This window comes from Protopterus annectens, chromosome 9.part0 (genome assembly GCF_019279795.1).
Source record: "Protopterus annectens isolate FY-2018-M chromosome 9.part0, PAN1.0, whole genome shotgun sequence".
NCBI classification, from domain to species: domain Eukaryota; kingdom Metazoa; phylum Chordata; order Ceratodontiformes; family Protopteridae; genus Protopterus; species Protopterus annectens.
Window position 1 is genome coordinate 1,454,789,132 of NC_056743.1, and position 19,736 is coordinate 1,454,808,867.

Genomic DNA, 19,736 nt, shown 5'->3' on the forward strand with positions numbered 1-19,736 from the left:
CACCAACCTTTTGTGTCAGGCTAAGCCTCCTGCCCGCCCCCCCTAACATCATGTGCAAGTGATGATAACTGTGTCATATCTCTGTTTTCTCTCTTTTGGATTTAGGAATACAAAAGCTTTGTGTCTGATGAACAGGGTCCATAGCTACATTAGTGCCTAGCAGATCTGCATTTGTGCTATTGAACTGATAATTATACCTGTCAGCTATATTTGCCTTGCCAAATGATACAGTAGAGAACACCATCAGGACAATACTTACTAGTGTATTTTCTTTTAAGGATTGTGAAGTCACGAACTGCAATGTGTGTCATTATTTTATAACCTTTCTTTTAATGTTTCCGTTGCATATGTATGGTGCAAATCATAAGACACTCCATCACATTTAGATCTCAGGATTGTATGACAGCACTGTAGGCAAACTCATCAACACAGTAGAACTGTGTAATTCCCTCTTTTGTATGAACCTCACCAGACACATGCAGCAGCTGGACAGACCACATGGCTTTCTCTTCAAGATAACACAGGGCCTACTAACCATGCTTGATGTATGTGGGTAGATTAAAAGACATGTCACTGTCATCTGTCTGTTATCACATTTCATTGTAACTGTTATTCTCAGCCTATTACTTTTGGTTTAAGTACTTGGACTTCAGACCAGTTGTCTTACATTAAGAAGGATTGTAGTCTATACTCTAGTGGGAAGAGAGGGTAGCGTCTGCCCTTCTGAGTTGTTAATTGCTGGTTGAATGCTTATTGTGGCTGTTGTTCTAAGTCTTTTTGTTATAGTTTAAGCACTTGGCCTACAAACCAGTTATTTTACATTAGGAAGATTTGTGGTGCAGACTTTTGTGGCAGGGGATGATAGCTTACACCCTTCTAAGCTGGGGAATGCTGGTTGAAGGCTCATTGTGTCTGTTATTCTGAAATTGTCTTAGGTCTGATTAAGCACTTCATTCCAGACCACTTATTTCACACTAGGAAGGTTTGTTGTCTACACTCTTGTTGGAGTAGTCTACCAAAGTGCTGCTTTATTTAGGCTGTTTGTTCTTCTACTGTGATTGTAATTTTCTGCACTTTGGATTTCTAGTAATTCTGCATTTTATAGCATAGACTCAGTTCAGGCTTGCCGAATCTAGACTGGTATCATTGGAACACTGAAACCAGCCCTCTTACATTAAGAAGAACCCTTGCACCCTTGTGCAAAACTGTGGAGTCAAGAACCCATCTGAGTTGGTGATTGCTGGAATAAGGCTCACTGTTGGCCTTTCTCTTTGTTTACCTTTTTAAAATAGTTTAACTTTGCTTGTATTTCAGCATTGTGTTTTGGGGAGTGTGATGGCCGTGCCCTGGCCCAGCAATCAAGGAGCCTCAATCCTCACCACTAACATAAGGGAGGGTGTCTTATATATGAGAAAAGGATAACAAATACACACAGCAAAGTACTTAAGTGTACACAGAGATCACAGTCAGTCTGGGGATGGTTGCTCCCTTGCTTCCCAGGTCCCCAATAAGATTCCCCACTGGCACAGCTATAGAGTACATATCTCAGCCTAGATGGTAAGCTAACCTCCAGTACCTTTCTCTGTCCCACCAGTGCTTTGTGTCCCTGCCCAGGTAGCTGACACACCACACACACTCTGAGATAAATATTTATACAACTTCACAGACACTCCTGGGTAAGGCTGACACAGATTCTCCAGCTGTGCCCCTTTACCCAGACTAAAGGATAGTAATTTCTGCCACCACCAGCTAATACTTATCAGCTACCCAAAGGCCCTTAAAAAGGTGTCTAATTATTACTGTGCAATATTATTATCCAATTGGTAAGTGTGACTAATCAGTCTAAGGCTTATTGGAGGGGCTTATTACAGGATCGCTTATAAGCATGCAGTGTACTCTAGAGCTTACTTATCTTTACACAAACCAGCCACAGGTAATGATGTTTAAAATATTTAATATTAAATAATTAAAACACAGGACAATACTACTAAACCACAGTGATATCTAACAGTTCAGAGATCACACAGAAACTTAAAACAATACAGTAGGAATGTTTGATATGACAGAAAAACACTTAAGTCTAACTTTCTTCTAAGTTCCTAGCTATTACTGCAAGAAAGCATACTTCTAAGATACTACTTACATAAGACAACAGGCAGAGTGCTGATAAGTTGGATATCAAGATCAAAATGCTTACAGTCTCTGAACAATAGTTTTTAAACTCACTAACAGACATCTTCTGCTAGGCCCTCCCAGGTTACATCATTTTGACACTTAGGTATTCCCAGTATACACATTACATAATTTTGACACTTAGTGTGGAGTCCCCAGGCAAAAAGGCTACATTATTTAACAATCTAACACCTGCTCAGGAAACTACAACAATAAAAGACATTTCACATGTACACTCTAGTAATTATTCCTTAAGTTAAGACAATAGAAATAATGTGTTCAGCCAGACTCTTCGGCACCACTATTTAGATCAAAAGGGTATACAAGACATAATTTTAACTTCAAAAGAACAGATGAGATGCTTGGCTTAGTTTTCCTTACAGCAGATGGCAATGTTGCTACAATCTTGAAGTTCACATTTTACAATGTTTTCTTTCATTTAAGAAACAAGGCTGTATTTTACATTTATATTCACAAATTATAGAATTATGTATCAAATTATATTTGACTAGGCTGGCAGCCTTCGCCCATCTTCCCTCAATCATCACAGGGAGTTTACACTCAGTCTACTGTAGCTGCTCATAACTTGCACTGCTGCCCTTTGAGCAACTCATGTGCATTGGAAACACTGACACATTTTTATAACCCTAGCCCTCTGTAAAATAGACAAATTTTGTTAGTCTTACCCAAAACCTGGCCCATCTAGTCCACTCCCCACTAGTTACTAAAGTATATATCTTCCATAATGGATGGACAGTTTCCCACCATTTCTCCAGGTAGTCTAATTTACATCGGCATCCTAAGACAACAGATTAATTGCCTCGTGTATACTGACAACCAGTTACTGCTAAAACAAACTAATGTAACATGTGAGAGCTGTGTCTATACTATGAATTTAGAATCAATTCTCTCACATAACAACAAACCATATATCAAACATGTCAGCAAATATAATTCACCTCTTGCACATAACAAGCTCATGATACATAAATCTACATATGTAGTGGTACTCGCTAGAAACCTACCCAAATACCGGAGACCTCCCAAGTGCAAACCTACTGCTCACAGTACAAACCCAAAAGAATCCACTACAAATAATAATACACATCACTGTTTCAGCTAATAAGTTTTTTAGGCAGAACATCTCAAAACCAAAAGTCTTTCTAATAAGCGACTCCATAGTCAGACACACAGATATCTTACTCACCAGGCTGGACAAAAAGGTCACAGTCAACTGCCTGTCCAGGTGCCAGGGTCCATCCGATCATGCATGCACTCAAGTTTATCAATGACAAGTACCGTTATGACTCTGTCATAGTCCATATTGCAGTCAATGACTGGAGACGTACATCACCGTACTATATGACTGTGCTTGCCTCTGCCCTAGTGGCCTTTTTAAGCAATGACAAAATAACTAAAGTCCCAATGTAAAAGAATCCACTACAGACAAACTGAAAGTTATGCTGCTTAATGCAAGGAGTGTAAATCAGAAACTGCACTCACTGGAAGAACTCCTTACCTGGGATGATGCCCATCTCTGTGCAGTCACGCAGACATGGTTCAATGCTGCAGAGAGCACCCTGGCCATGCAAGGGTACAATGCTTTCCACACATTCACACATCAAAAAGAGCATGAAAGAACAAAAAGGTGGAGGTGTATACATCTTCATTAAAGACAAATACACAGCAAGACTGGTCAAAGAGTACAACTGTAGCGCTGCTCTAAGTCCAACTATGTGTAAAACTCCCTTCCATATCATTGTTAGCTTCAAGTCCCACACCATGAGCCACAAGTACCACTCTGCCTACTTGGACCTACTTGAGTCACTCACTACACAGCCAAACACCTTGGTCATGTGCGATTTCAACTATCCTTCCATTGATTTGGAGTCATATATGTGTACAAACACACTCACTATAAGGGTCCTGGACTTTAATACACATATTGTATAACAGATAGTCTGCACCCCCAAAAGGGTATTGAATGTCTTAGATTTAGCACTGGCCAACACAGTGTTTTTCTGCACTAACCCCATGTGTGTTGGCCCCCTGTCAGGTCAGATCACAATTCAGTCTCATTCACATTCACAGTTATACCCGACACCCCCTCAAGAGAAGAAAGGATGAAATATTTAGCCAAAGCAAACTATAGGCTCCTAACCAGTGCCATAAATTGCAAATCTTCTGCTACCACTGTCAACAATGACTGTTATACAGAGGTGTACACAAATGGCCTGTATAAACACCTATATAAAGGTATAGAGTAGGCTAAACATGAATGGATCAAAACAAGTTCCTCACAGAAAGCAAGTCACCCTGGTGAGCATCAAGCTCACTCGTGACCTATGGACATCAAGCTGGGTGACAGTGAGTTAGGTTATTCAACAAGTGGAATAAAGTAATGGCTAAGAACTAGAGGGAACATATTCAGCAGAGGAAGAACACCCTTCCCAGCTTGAACAAGGGAATTAGCTATCTTGAATGTCCTTTAAAGCCACATACAAACCTATATTAGCATCACTAGCTAAAGATAATCAGGAGGCATTATTTAGCTACGTCAGAAATCTAAAGGTGAAGAGCCAACTTTATGCCAAACTAGTAGTGGATGGTACCACTCATACTGCCCATGAGGACATTACCAACCTGCTACCAGACAGTTTAGGGCAGAATTCACCCTCCTGTCCACACAAGACAAACTGCAAAGCATACCTATCACCAGTACTCTACTTAGTAAGCTTCTATGAACCTAAGGTGACATCTGCCTAGGATCCAGGCCAGTGTCTGATTCTGCCTTGGTGGGATACTTGTATATGCAATAATCTAATATAGCTGATTACATCAGCATTGTCTGTTGAGCATGTGGTGGTACATCAGTATTGTCTGTTGAGCATATGGTGATAACAGTGTCCCGCATGCCAGTGTAAAAGGATCTCTGCAATATCAAGTAACATCTGACACACATACACACAGTTGACTGCAATGAGAATAGAACCCCTATCTATCTAAGTATACAGAAAACAATACTATATGCAAGTGCCACAGTACAAGTCTGACTTTTACATCTCTGCAGGTCAACTTATAGTGGATGAGATCAGTAGGCTATGTGGGAGACAAGAGGTTGGGAGGGCTGCACAAAATGGATGTGTAGGCTTCTGCAAGTATAAAAAGACTAGCAAGTCATGCCACTAAGAGAAGTAACTGTAGGATAGCACATCTACTCTGATAAGTAGAGACACACATGCACACAGTTGACTACAGGGAGATCAAACCCCTGCCTATCTAAGTATGCAGAATATAGAACTCATTACTTTATACAAGCATCCTGGTACAAGTTTGACTTTTACATGGCCGAAGGTGAACTTATTGTAGATGACATCATCAGGTCATATGGGGGACAACAGGTTGTGAGGCCTGCATAGGCACAAAGATTCATATGTTCATATGAGGCCAGTAACCTAGCTCTAGAGTGTGTTCTAGGTGTGTAGAAGCCTAGCTGTCTAAAAACACAAGTACCTTATAGAGCATAGTTGGAGATTTGAGTTTAGCAGGGCAAGGTTGTCAGAACCACTGACTGGCCCTGTCCATTAAGGAGCACACAAGATTATATATTACACGTTGAAATATGGTTAATATATGTGTGTAAAAATACTGAACCCCCAGGGTTGTATTGCTTGGAAACCTCAGCTTTGGCCAGCTAAGAACTTGGTTATATTCAACTGGATGTATAAGAGAATGTAAGTACCTTTATCTGCACTTTTTTTAAAAAAAAATACAGTATTTAATTTGATTTAAACTGTGTATGAAGGAGTGTTGAAGGAATATTTAACTGAAGTTATTCTGCTCTTCAGTAACTTGAACTGAAGCTAGTGTTGGCTGAATTTTGTTATTTGCTAGTAATTACAGGTGTGGGGGTAGCCACATTCTTTGATTTCCTGTCCTTGCATATTTAACTGGTGCATGTGAAATAATTCCTGCTTTAAAACCTCAGCTTTGGCCAGCTAAGAACTTGGTTATATTCAACTGGACGTATAAGAGAATTTAAGTACCTTTATCTGCACTTTTTAAAAAAAATACAATATTTAATTTGATTTAAACTGTGTATGAAGGAGTGTTGAAGGAATATTTAACTGAAGTTATTCTGCTCTTCAGTAACTTGAACTGAAGCTAGTGTGGCTGAATTTTGTTATTTGCTAGTAATTACAGGTGTGGGGGTAGCCACATTCTTTGATTTCCTGTCCTTGCATATTTAACTGGTGCATGTGAAATAATTCCTGCTTTAAAACCTCAGCTTTGGCCAGCTAAGAACTTGGTTATATTCAACTGGACGTATAAGAGAATTTAAGTACCTTTATCTGCACTTTTTTTAAAAAAAAATACAGTATTTAATTTGATTTAAACTGTGTATTAAGGAGTGTTGAAGGAATATTTAACTGAAGTTATTCTGCTCTTCAGTTATTCCCACCCCCTGTTTTTGTTTTGGTGTTAATCTTAGTGGCATTGAAACTGCCCGCCCCTCAGCCTGCCTCTGGGCTCATCTCATTTGCTCACTCAACTGAGTGCAGTGAGATCATATTCTGATTTCAGGCACTCCTACTGTGTACAAAGAGAGCATCTGGGAAATAGAAAAAAAAAAAAATTAAGCTTATTTCCTGCTTTTCTTGTTAAGTGGTATAGACTTTGTAGGCTTCTGAGCCCCCAAGCCCTTCTGTGTTTGAGGGAAGCCTTCTAGCTTGTTTTTTTCTTATAACTAGCCAGTTTTCTAGTTTCAGCACTCAAATCTGTTTCTTTGATCTCAGCACTTGTTCAGGAAAAAAAAAAAAAAAATTTCATCTGCTTTTACTGTACTTGTGTTTCTACCTACTTCATTTTACTTTTGCATCATCTTAAAAATACTCAATTGTATTTATTACTGCTTGGTGTAACTCATTCTAAGCCTTTTGGTTTAAACACTTGGGCTTCGGACCAGTTAGTTGTTTTGCACTGGGAGGGTTTGTGGTCTGCACTGTTGTGGCAGAACAGGTAGCTTACATCCTTCTAGGTTGAGAACTGCTGATTGAGGGCTCAGTGTCTGTTATTCTAAAAGTGTATTAATTCTGGTTTAAGCACTTGGGCTTTCAAGCCAGTTATTTTACATTAAGAGGGTTCGTGGTCTGCACTCTTGTGGGAGGAGAGGCTTGACTCTGCCCTTCTGAGCTGGGAATTTCTGGTTAAAGGCTTATAGTGCATGCATATCTGAACTGTTTCTTACTGAAGTTGGTGCGCCTTGTTTGCTGTGGCATAGACTGGATTTGGGCCTGCTGGATCTAGCTTTGTTTGTGTAACTTGAGCACTAATCCAGACATTCTCTAAAGTATTCAATGGTATTTATTACTGCTTGGTTGTAACTTGATTAAAGTGCAGATATCATTCAAGTCTTTTGGATTAAGCACTTGGGCTTCAGACCAGTTGTTTTACATTAGGAAGGTTTGTGGCAAGCACTGTGGTGGCAGGACAGGTAGCTTTCATCCTTCTAAGTTGGGAACTGCTGATTGAGAGCCCAGTGTCCAAGTGTATTAGTTCTGGTTTAGGCACTTGGGCTTCAGGCCAGTTATTTTACATTAAGAAGGTTCGTGGTCTGCACTCTTGTGGGAGAAGAGGCTGGACTCTGCCCTTCTGAGCTGGGAATTTCTGGTTAAAGGTTTATAGTGCCTGAATATTTGAACTGTATCTTACTGAAATTGGTACACATTGTTTGCTCTAGCATAGACTAGATCCAGGCCTGCTGAATCTAGCTTTGTTTATATGCTTGTTGTTTGTTTGCTTGTTATTTCCCTGGAAGCTAATTCCACCTAATACGCAACTTCTCAGCACTTCTGTGGATCACTAGTGATATCTGCATTGCTTACTGTACTTATTTCCTTGTTTCACTTGAAAGAAAGTTACTGTTTGTCGTTTTTGCATTTAGTTACTTGTAACACATTGCACTCAAGTTACCTGGCACTTGCTCACTAAAGCAATTATATAAGTCAGCACTAAAAATTAAAAGCACTACACCCTCACTCCCCACTGGCCCTTGTTTTCAATTAAGGATTTCCCAATATTATTCTAGCATGTCCAAAGGTCAGTTGTCAATCTCCTCTCCGGTCCAGCTGGTGAATCTGGGAATCTTGAGGCAATGTTATAACTGCCTCATGTACACAGACAACCCTCTCCTCCTCCCACATAACACAAATACTTGCGAGAGATGCAGCTATTTAGCCAAACTGGAGGCTGAGCTCTCTCAACTCAGGACTGGCAAGAGCAGACAGGAGGAGAAGGCAACTACACACACCACAAAACCAGCCTCACATAATGCTACCACTCCACTGAATCAAACACATAAACACACAAAGACATACTCGGAGGCTCTGAGTAAAAATTTACCTAAACAGCAGAGGCCTCCAAAGCAGACACCCAAACAACTGCTACCTCAAGACACCCCACAAGCAACACATAAACCACAAAAGCAGTTTGCAAAGCAGTCACAGCCCTTAAGGCCAAATACAACACCAAACATACTTGTCATAGGTGACTCCATAGTCAGACACACTATCGTCCCACTCACCAGGCTGAACAAGGAGAGGGTCACAGTAAGTTGCCTATCGGGTGCTAGAATCCGCCACATAACACAAGCACTCGGGTCACTCCACGGCAAGTACAAATATGACACAGTCATTGTCCATGCTGGTGTGAATGACCTGAGATGCACCTCCCTGGACTGCATGAAAAGAGACATAGAGGAGCTCTCTGATTATGTAGCCCAGGCAGGTATGACCCTAACCCTGAGCAGTATCCTTCCTTCACCAAGAATGATGCCACAATATAGAGACAAGATGATCAGCTTTAACAATTGGCTTAATGTCTGGTGTCATTCAAAGGGGATCCAGTGTCTGTCTGCCTGGGATGACATGCTTGACAAGCCACGCTGCTTCAAGGGACGGCTTGCACCTGTCACCCTGGGATTCGGATATTGGCTAAGGCTCTTGCCACCCCATAGTGCTTTTTTAGGCAAGGCTCAAATTCTAAACCTACCACCCTAGAAAACAAAAATGGGAAGAAACTGAGGGTAATGCTGCTCAATGCCAGAAGTCTAAATCTCAAAATGCACGCACTCGAGGCCCTTCTCAGTATGGAGAACATCAATGTCTGTGCTGTAACTGAAACCTGGTTCAAGGCTCCTGAGAGCACCCCGGCACTATTAGGTTTTACCTCATATCATGCGTTCCGGCCCCAAAACCCAGACCACACCACAAAAGGAGGGGTGTATCCATATTCAGAAAGGATACCCACACCTCCAGGTTGGTGGCAACGCACAAAGCTTCGAAACCATCCAGGTGCAACTAACCATAGGCAAAACTGCTCTACAAATTGTAGCATGCTACAGGCCACCCTCTCAAACTCAGGAACCCCACACAGCCTTCCTGAAGACACTGGAGGGTATAAATGTATCTCCAAACACCATCATATTGGGTGACTTCAACTACCCAAATATAGACTGGGAACATTACTCAAGCCCTAACTTTCTAGCCCAACGGTTCCTGGAGTTCATAAATTCAAATGCCATGGAACAGCTAGTCACTGTTCCCACGAGAGGAGAAAATATACTAGATCTCATTGTCACAAACATGGGGACAAAATGCTCCACACCGAAGTATATCCCTCATTGGTGAGATCTGATCATAAACTAATCTCACTGGAAATCCACATCCCGCCCCCACCCCAAAAAAAAGACCATAGTGAAGAACTTCTCTAAAGCAAACTTCACACTACTCAAGACTGGTGTGGTATCCTCCAAGGCCCCTGAGCCAGTGGAAACCACAACCCAAGCTGGAAGCCCTTACAAATGCCTTCTATGAACACCTCCAGGACTGCATGGATCAGGCAATCCCAAATAAAACCAAGACTTTTTCCACAAAGGGCAAACGTCCAGTCTGGTGGACCCCAGCCATTAACAAACTTTACAATAAGAGGAGAAAGCTATTACATGATAGAACAAAATCCATAAAAGGGAAGTCACCCCTGATCATTATTAGTAAAAAATACGAGCACTCATAAAATCAACTAAGGCCAATTTTGAGAGAAAAATTGCCATGGATTCAAAGGACAATCATAAGGCCTTTTTCAGCTATGTTAGGAACCTGGGTGGAAACTCCCAGATATGCTCAGAATTAGTCCAAAATGATACAAAAATCACTGAACCCACAGACATTGCCAACATACTGGCAGACAGGTTCAGTGCAAACTTCACCCCCCTCTCCCCTAAAGGAGAGATAACTATCCCAGCCGAGTGTAGCCTCCCGGACATCTCAAATGCGCAGGTGAAAGCTGCTCTCTCTAAAGCTAAAAACACAGCATCAATGGGACCGGATGGTGTCCCCAGCTGTGTGCTACATGAGCTAAATGAGGAATTAAACCCGCACATAAGGCAGCTGTTTAATCTCAGCCTTACCACAGGATACGTGCCCAAGGAGTGGCGTACAGCAACTGTGGTCCCACTCCACAAAGGCTCTACGGACCCTGGTAATTACCACCCCATAAGCTTAACAAGTCTAGTCTGCAAAGCTATGGAGAGGATCCTAATGGAGCTCATAAACAAAGATATAGGGGACTTGCAGACATTGGACCCGACCCAGTTTGGCTTTGTCAAGGGAAGATCATGCCTTTTGAACTTGGTTGACTTCTTCGAAACAGTCACCAAGGCCATTGATGAGGGAAAGGCAGTCCATACAGCCTACCTTGACCTTGCAAAGGCTTTCGACACAATACCCCACTCGGGTATTGTAGAAAAACTTACCAGCTTAAATGTAAACCCATATGTCACAAGATGGGTTGCAAACTGGCTTAAGGACAGAACCCACAGGGTTAGAGTTGCTGGCGCTATGTCAGACTCCAAGCTGGTCACAAGTGGTGTCCCACAGGGCTCGGTCCTTGGCCCCTATTGTTTGGCATCTACTTCTCAGAAGTACAGGCCAACATGGGAGGACTTTGGCTGACAAAGTTTGCAGACGACTGCAAACTGGGCGCCATAGTGGAAAGTGCATCGGACACGGATATCCTTCAGAAGGGACTCACAGAAACAGATAGCTGGTGCCAGAGCCATGGCCTGAAGTTAAACGCCAAAAAATGTATAGTCATACCCTTCGGGAAAAACAAGGTAACCCCAAGCTACCATATAGGTGGCAATCCACTAAGCACAGAAGTGGTTATCAGGGACCTGGGGACCCAGGTTGACAGTGGCCTTTCTTTTGACACTCACGTTGATAAAGTGGTTAGAAAGACCTTCTACATTGCCCACCTGATCATGAAGGGATTCACATCCAGATCTAGTGAGGTCATTGTTCCCCTGTACTCTTCACTTATCAGACCAATGATCGAGTACAATGCCCCATTAGTATCTCACCCGACATCTGCAGCAATTGGAGAAATCCCAAAAGTTCCTCACCAAAAGGATAAAGGGACTCCAAAATCTGTCATATGCTGCCAGATTGAAGAAACTCCAGCTCTATTCAGTCACATACCGTCTGCTCAGAGGTGACATGTGCCTGACATACAAGGCCATGTCCAACCCGGATTTAATGGACATGCTCCACCTCAAAAAATCCAAATCCACCAAAACCACTAGAGCAAGTGACTTAAACCTTAGCATGGATATAAATAGGACGTGCTGGAGGGATAGATTTATCACTCAGAGACTCCCTATGCTGTGGAATAAAATCCCGGTTCATGTGAGGCAGAGCACCTCGCTGACTCTGTTCAAGCAAAATCTAGACCTGTGGATGGGAGATCGTAGGTTTACCCTGGGAATCATCTCTGTGTCACTGCTGGACAGAGGCACAACAAACTAATGGGCACAGTATTTTTTCATATAAGGGGTGGCGTAAGCCACAAAAATTTGGGCTAGGCTTATAAATGCCTTAGGGCAGATAGCCTAGTATAAACCTATGAACCTATGAACCTATGTATTGTAAATATGTGATGTTCACTGGGAATGTGCATTGTAAAACTGATTATGTATACAGAAGATTATCTGAATTTGGAAGGTCACCTCCAGAGAGAGGTGACAACAACATAATCATGTTGTATGGCAAATTGGACTTAATGATGTATGTCAAGTGGACACATTTGTAACATGAAGAGATATGTATGGGATAATTTATTTTTTTGGGACAGGTGCCCTTTTTTGAAAGAGAGAGAGAGAGAGAGAGATAGTTTGGGATAGGGATGTAGGTATGTCTCGGGCAGAAACATTGGCAGGGTGAGGAAGCAGAGCACAACAAATGTTCAAGTATGAGCCAGAAAAATAAATTTAATAAAACAGTATTCTATCAATAACACCAAAGAAAGCACTCGAGCGCTTTGGCTTCACAAAGCCTTCAAGGAGTGCTGTCTTACTAAAAAGTAAGGTCTTAAATACTCACAGTTGTCTATTAAATCATTAATTAATCAATCAACATTAGTTATAAAAAACTTTTAAAGATACAATACACTCACTTAAATTACACATTTCCAACAGCAGTCCATATTCAGACCTTGTAAGAACAAAGTGCCATGTTTTAAAATAAACAATGTTTCCTTTTATAATAACATCTTTCTAAATGATTCACTATTTTTATCTCCTATTATTTGTTCCAAAATAGTAGCTTTTAGACCATCAGAACTACCATTATGAAATTGTTTAAAATGTTGTGCCAAAGGGTTTTCCATTTAAGCCTATCTTATGTCTCTTAAGTGTTCTATTAACCTATTTTAAACATCCATTTAGTTTGACCTATATAGTACTTATCACAGTTGTAATTAATTGCATAAATCACCCTCTCAGTAGTACACTGATAATTCCCCATTATTTGAAAGTTAATATGATTTATTCTAGGGAAAGTGGATACTATATATTCACATCCACTACACTTACCACATGGTCTCATCCCTTTTGGGTGAATTTGTAATAATACATTTTCTTCAGGTAGTTATAAACTTTGTGTGTACTAACATATCTTTTAAACTGTCTCCTTTATCAAATGAAAACATTAAATTTTGTTTAGCCAATCCATTAAGCTCATAAAATCTGGACAAAAACTTCCAGTTATATTTAATTACTTCTCTAACATTTTCACTGAAGACATTATAGGTCATAACTATAAAAAATGTTCCTTCTCTAGTCCCTTTACCATCTCTCTATTCTCTCCAAAAGAATATGGACTGTTGTTGGAAATGTGTAATTTAAGTTTGTGTATTGTATCGTTAAAAGTTTTTTATAATTAATGCTGATTGATTAATTAATGATTTGATAGGCAACTGTGAGCATTTAAGACCTTGCTTTTTTGTAAGACAGTACTCCTTGAAGGCTTTGTGAAGCCGAGGCGCTAGAGTGCTCTCTTTGGTGTTATTGACAGAAAACTGTTTTATTAAATTTATTTTCTGGCTCATACTTGAACTTCATTGTGTTTTACATATATTTTAAGTGCTGTTTATGAAGGTGAGGAAGCAATTGCTGACAGACAGAACATACGAGACAAGACACAGAGTTGGTGAAGAACACAAGAGGTGGGTGAACATCATGATTGGGTTACGGGTGTAGTCCTTGCAGACACATGGATGTCAAGCTGGGTGACAGTGAGAATCAAGTCCTAACCCACTGGACAGTCATCACTGTCACCTCACTGTGCCAATGGCTGCAGTGTCTGATGCCTGTGTCTCCTTGTGTTATTCAGTACAATGATGGAGAGCAGTGTCTCCATCTGGTGTATGTGCATGTTCACAGTATGTCACACAATCCTATGCTTGCTTAGGCTGGGAAGAGTGGTCTTAAAGTTTTGGGTTCTCACTTTTGTCTTTGTAGACAGCAGCTTCTTTTGCTTACTGTATAACCTAGTAATGACAGACAGTATAACCTAGTAATGACAGACATGTGTGTGTCTAGGACAAGATAACAGTGCTCCACAGGCTGCTGTAAAAGGCTCACTGTAAAGTGCAGTAACAAAACACATATACACAGACACACACTTGACTGCAGTGAGAATAGAACTCATATCTATCTAAGTACATAGACTAGAGAACACAGTACTTAAATGCAAGTGCCACAGATCAAATCTGATTTGGAGTGTGTTAGACAAACTTTATAGATGCTGACATCAGCAGTGTCTGTTGATGACAAGATAACAGTGTCTCACAGGCTGCTGTAAAAGGCTCACTGTAAAGTTGAGCAACAGCTCATTCACACATACACACACACACACACACACACACACACACACACACACACACTTGACTGCAGAGAGATTAGACTCCCTACCTGTCTAACTACACACACTACAGAACCCAGGAATTAATGCAAGCACTACAACACAAGTCTGATTTTGATAAGGCTGCAAGTGAATATATAGTAGTTGACATCAGTTGGGAGGCCTGCATGAAAAGGATGTGTAAGCTTGTGCAAGTCTCAAAAAACTGGCAAGCCATGCCATTGGAAAAGTAACTGTGGGATACACACTTCTGTTGCTCTGTCTAGACACACACACACACACACACACACACACACACACACACACACACACACACACACACACACTTGACTGCAGTGAGAAAATAACTCCTACCTATCTATGTACACAGACCACAGAATACAGTACTTAATGCACACTCCATGGCAAAAGTCTGATTTTGACAGGACTGCAGGTGAAGTTATAGTAGAGGACATCAGAGGTTGGGAGGCCTGCATAGGCACATTGCTTCATATTGTCATCTGAGGCTAGTACCCTAACAGTGGTAGGCTGTTGAGAAGCCTAACTGTGTAACAACACGTACCCTTATCGAACATACATGGTTGTTTGTGTTTTGCAGAGCAAGGCTGTGAGCACCACTTAGTGGCTCTGTCCATGAGTGAGCACACAACATTATATATAACACTTTATTTTGTGGTTGTGCTTATTTGGGGTGGTTTGGAGGGACGGGGGATGAATGGATGTATTGCAAATATATCACATAGTTATATTGTACCCTCAGTTTGCAATGTTTCCACATGTAGTTTTCTGTCATACAAAGAAACTGGACAATAAAAACCAGTAATAAAATATCATATATACAATTCCATGCTGCAATGATCATTGGATTTACACGATGCTTAACAAAGTGTACACACACATGAAATGGGCCTGTTTGCACCTAGGGAAGCAGTGTGCAAATGCAAGCTGCATTTCTAATGTTTCACATTTACTCTTATGTGATAAATTCATGCTGCTATAAAACAGTCCCACCTGTACTCAATGCCGTTTTTTTCACAATGGCTGAGAGCATTAATTGAATGTATCCATTTCCTATTTTTTAGTGTCTGCTTTCTAGGAAATCTGGTTTATCCCTTTGTCTGCAATATTGTGCTTCATGCAAACAAGATAAGCTTAGCCAAACTGTTTTTTGTGAAGCAGTGCATCACACTAAAGTGCAATTAAAAGCAGAAACAGAGGAAAAGATAATAGAACTAAGAGTCTCATACACAAAAATCTGTAAAAGTACAGTAAAATTGATAGTACACATCACACATTTATACATATGTCAGGATTTGAACCCTCACACCAGTACAGCTTCAGAAAATAGGAAGGATGCCTTAGTCCTCTTTGCACACAAACAGCTTTGCATCATTGAAATAAAGTCATTCTTCACACAATCAACTGCATCAGAATGTACACTGCTATCAAACCATCAGCTGTGATTTGTACATTTAATTCTCTTTACTATATTTGGACATAGAGCAGTTAGTATTCACACATCCTGTCATAATTATGCTTACAAATATACATTTCTGTGTTACCTTTCAGTGTTTCTTGGTCATTCATTAGTTATCCAACACATGAAATTTATAAGCCATTCTATATCATGTGAGAGGATATTAACTGGGAATAATATTATATACAGTTGCTGACAAATGAAGTCCAGGTTGGATGGAACAAACATGCATGTACTCTTCTTTTGGGGGTAGGATAGCTGAGTTGCTATTATGGCAGGAACAAGGGTACACTCCTCTTTTGGGGGGAACAAAGCTCAGTTACTGTTATGACACAAACAAGTCTGAAGTCTGAAACTGCAATATGTATCATCACTTTCTAACTTCTGTCTTTAATGATTACCAGTAAAAAGGTATGGTGCTAAACTGAGGCCATGTAGGGAACATCAGTATTCTTCAGAGGTATGACTGTGTGAATCTTTCATGCCTGAGGCCTACTAATTATGAATGGACAAATATAGGTAAAATAAGTGTCATGTGTCACATGTTAAGTTACTTTCTGTACAAATACACCACTATTTACTTGCTTACTGTACCAAGTTAGGAAATACAAGGATATGCCATAATATTATTACAAAATACACTCTAGGTTCAGGACGTGCCTTACATATCCAGCAGCTGACACAGCTTTAGTTCAGGGATGACTATGTCTGATGCAAGCAGTACACAGCCAATACATGGGGAGGTAAAGATTATGTGAATTGCCTGACATCAATTTTACTATATGTATGTGAGTAGGAAAAAAGTATTAGGTCCCTAGGTGGTCAGTGAATGTACTATGTGTTGTCTCTTAACCAGAGGAAGGGCATACTGAGCACACCTAATTCTGTCTACAGGGACAGCAGCTGGGGTTTCTCCTCTGAGTCCTCCTCTGACAGTGGCTGTGGTGACCTAGGCATTGAACAGGGGATGTGTGCCCCATTCCCTTGCTGATCCTGCTGCAGCTGTTTTCACAGGATCGGACTGTGGAGCACAGAACATACTGTGAATATCTGTGTGCATGTGCATGGTTTATACTGCAGGGCTCCACTGGATATGTCTAGGCACCAGAACCATGACTTCAGAATCCCAAACACATGCTCTGTGTTGTTTCTAGTTTAAGCATGTGCCTCATTATAACATTCTTACATGGGTGTGTTCACACTTCTGATGGGTGTCATCATCCACAATCCCAGGGCATAACCAGCATCCCCCAGTAAATGGCCCTGTGGGATGTCCCCCTAGAAAACATCTGCAAGTGCTGTGATGTATGTCTGATATGGGAGTCATGATAATTGCCAGGGTTGCCAGCACACACATTCAAGATAATTCCCTGGATGTTACACATGAATTGGCAGTTGACAGAGCTGTATTCCTTGCAGTTAATGCAGGTTCTACCCTGCTCACCAGGTGGTGCTCACAAGGTGGTGCCTTAATGTGTACATGAGTGCAATCTATGGCACCCAGTACTTCAGGGTAGTGTGCACATGGTAAAACAGTGTCATATTGCTGGCCATCTCCTCAGAACTATGGGGAAAAATATGTGTTCACTGGCATGTTTAAGCATAGCATCCAGAAATTGGTGGTGGATCCTAAAGGCCAATGCCTGTGACACACCCATCATGTCCTCTGCTGGTCTTTGAAAAATACCAGTAGCTGATATTCTAAGGGCTACACATACCTTAGTTTCCACTGGGATAGGTTCTCCTCAGTTGGCTCTGGCTCTGAGTTGAGGGCAGCAGAGCTCACAGAGTTCTTGTAATGTGTCCCTGTCCACCCTGTACTACTCTACAATCTCCAGCTTACATAGAATCTGGAAAGTTACCCTGAGCCTGAGCACACTTCTCCTTCTCAGCTTTGGCCTATTGTCAGCAGCACCATCAGCACTGGCTTCAGCCTCTAGCACATACCGATGGAGAATAAGTGCAGCAGCCCCTAGAATTGTGACAGTTAAAAATTTCTTGTCTCTACTCCAGTGGTTTTGAAGTATTAAGGAAAAACCAGAATGAAGGCTACATGGATGCTTTACACATTGTTGAATAGCTCCACCATGTTGGATTAGTTGATTAACATGAAATTCACCTGCTTATGATATAATTTGCATCTATTAAACACACCAGTTGCTTGCTCATTAGTGCGCTATGTGCACCTCTGCACACCTCTGTACACCTTCACATAAATAGGTTCATAGGTTCATAGGTTCATACTAGGCTATCTGCCCGAGGGCATTTACAAGCCTAGCCCATAGTTTCCCCTTTAGTATGGGGAACTATACCCATTATTTTGCTGTGCCTCTGTTGAGCAGTGACACTGAGGTAATCCCTGGGGTATATCTGCGATCTCCCATCCATTGGTCAAGATTTCTCTTGAACAAGGCCACTCTGCCTCACATATACCGGGATTTTATTCCACAGCATAGGAGTCTTTGGGTGATGAATCTATCCTCCAGCACGCCCTATTAATAGCCATGTCGAGGTTTAAGTCTCCGCCTTGTGGCTCTGACGGATCTAGATTTTTGAGGTGAAGCATATTCATCAAATCTGGGTTTGACATGGCCTTGTATGTTAGGCAAAGGTCACCTCTGAGCAAGCGTGTGCGACTGAATAGAGCTGGAGTTCTTTCAGTCGGGCAGCATAGGACAGATGTTTGAGACCCTTTATCCTTTTGGTGAGGAACTTTGTGGCCTCTCCAGCTGCTGCAAGTGTCGGGTCAGATACATTCCATGGGGCATTGTACTCAATCATTGGTCTGATGAGTGATGAGTATAGGGAGACTATGACCTCCCTTGATCTAGATGAGAATCCTTCATGATAAGGTGGGCAATGTAGAAGGTCTTCCTAACTACTTTAGCTACATGGGTGTCGAATGACAGACTACTATCAACCTGGGTCCCCAGGTCCCTGATAACTTCTTCTGTACTCAGTGGATTGCCACCTATTTGGTAGCTAGGGTAACCTTGTTTTCCCGAAGGTATGACTATGCATTTTTGGCATTTAACTTTAGGCCATGGCTCTGGCACCAGTTATCCGTTTCTGTGAGACCCTTCTGAAGGATATCTGTGTCAGATGTGTTTTCTACTATGGCGCCCAGTTTGCAGTCATCTGCAAACTTTGTCATAACCCTCCTGTGTTTGCTTGTACTTCGAAAAGTAGATGCCAAACAAGACCAGGACTGAGCCCTGTGGTACACCACTTGTGACAGGCTTTGAGTCTGACATGGCGCCAGCAACTCTGACCCTGTGGGTTCTGTCACTCAGCCAGTTTGCAACCCATCTTGTGATGTATGGGTTAACATTTAAGCTGATGAGTTTTCAATGATACCCGAGTGTGGGTATTGTATCCTGTATGGACTGCCTTTCCCTCATCAATGGCTTTGGTGACTGTTTCAAAAAAGTCAACCAAGTTTAGAAGGAAAGCATAGGTAAAACTGATATTTGTTTCCTCTGTTTTTGTGATATTGCACACATATGAACCATAAAAAGTGAAGGAAAGGTTATACACCCTGTAGTCAAACCCAGGACCATCTATATTCCAGCACTAACACATACATGTGCTGCCACAGGTATAGTTACATAATAGCCCAGAAAAAACAGCCATTCATTCCTTTGTGGTTGGGCTAAGTGTCGTATTGTGCAAACAATGGCAATGAAAAAAAATTAAACCGGACAGAGAGCACACATTTTAACAACCAAATAATGAGGATGACACAGAACTTGGGAATTGTGCACTACTTTCATGCACTTTCACCCTTCACAGTGCTACATGTTCAGTAGTACTGTGAAGTGTTCACATGT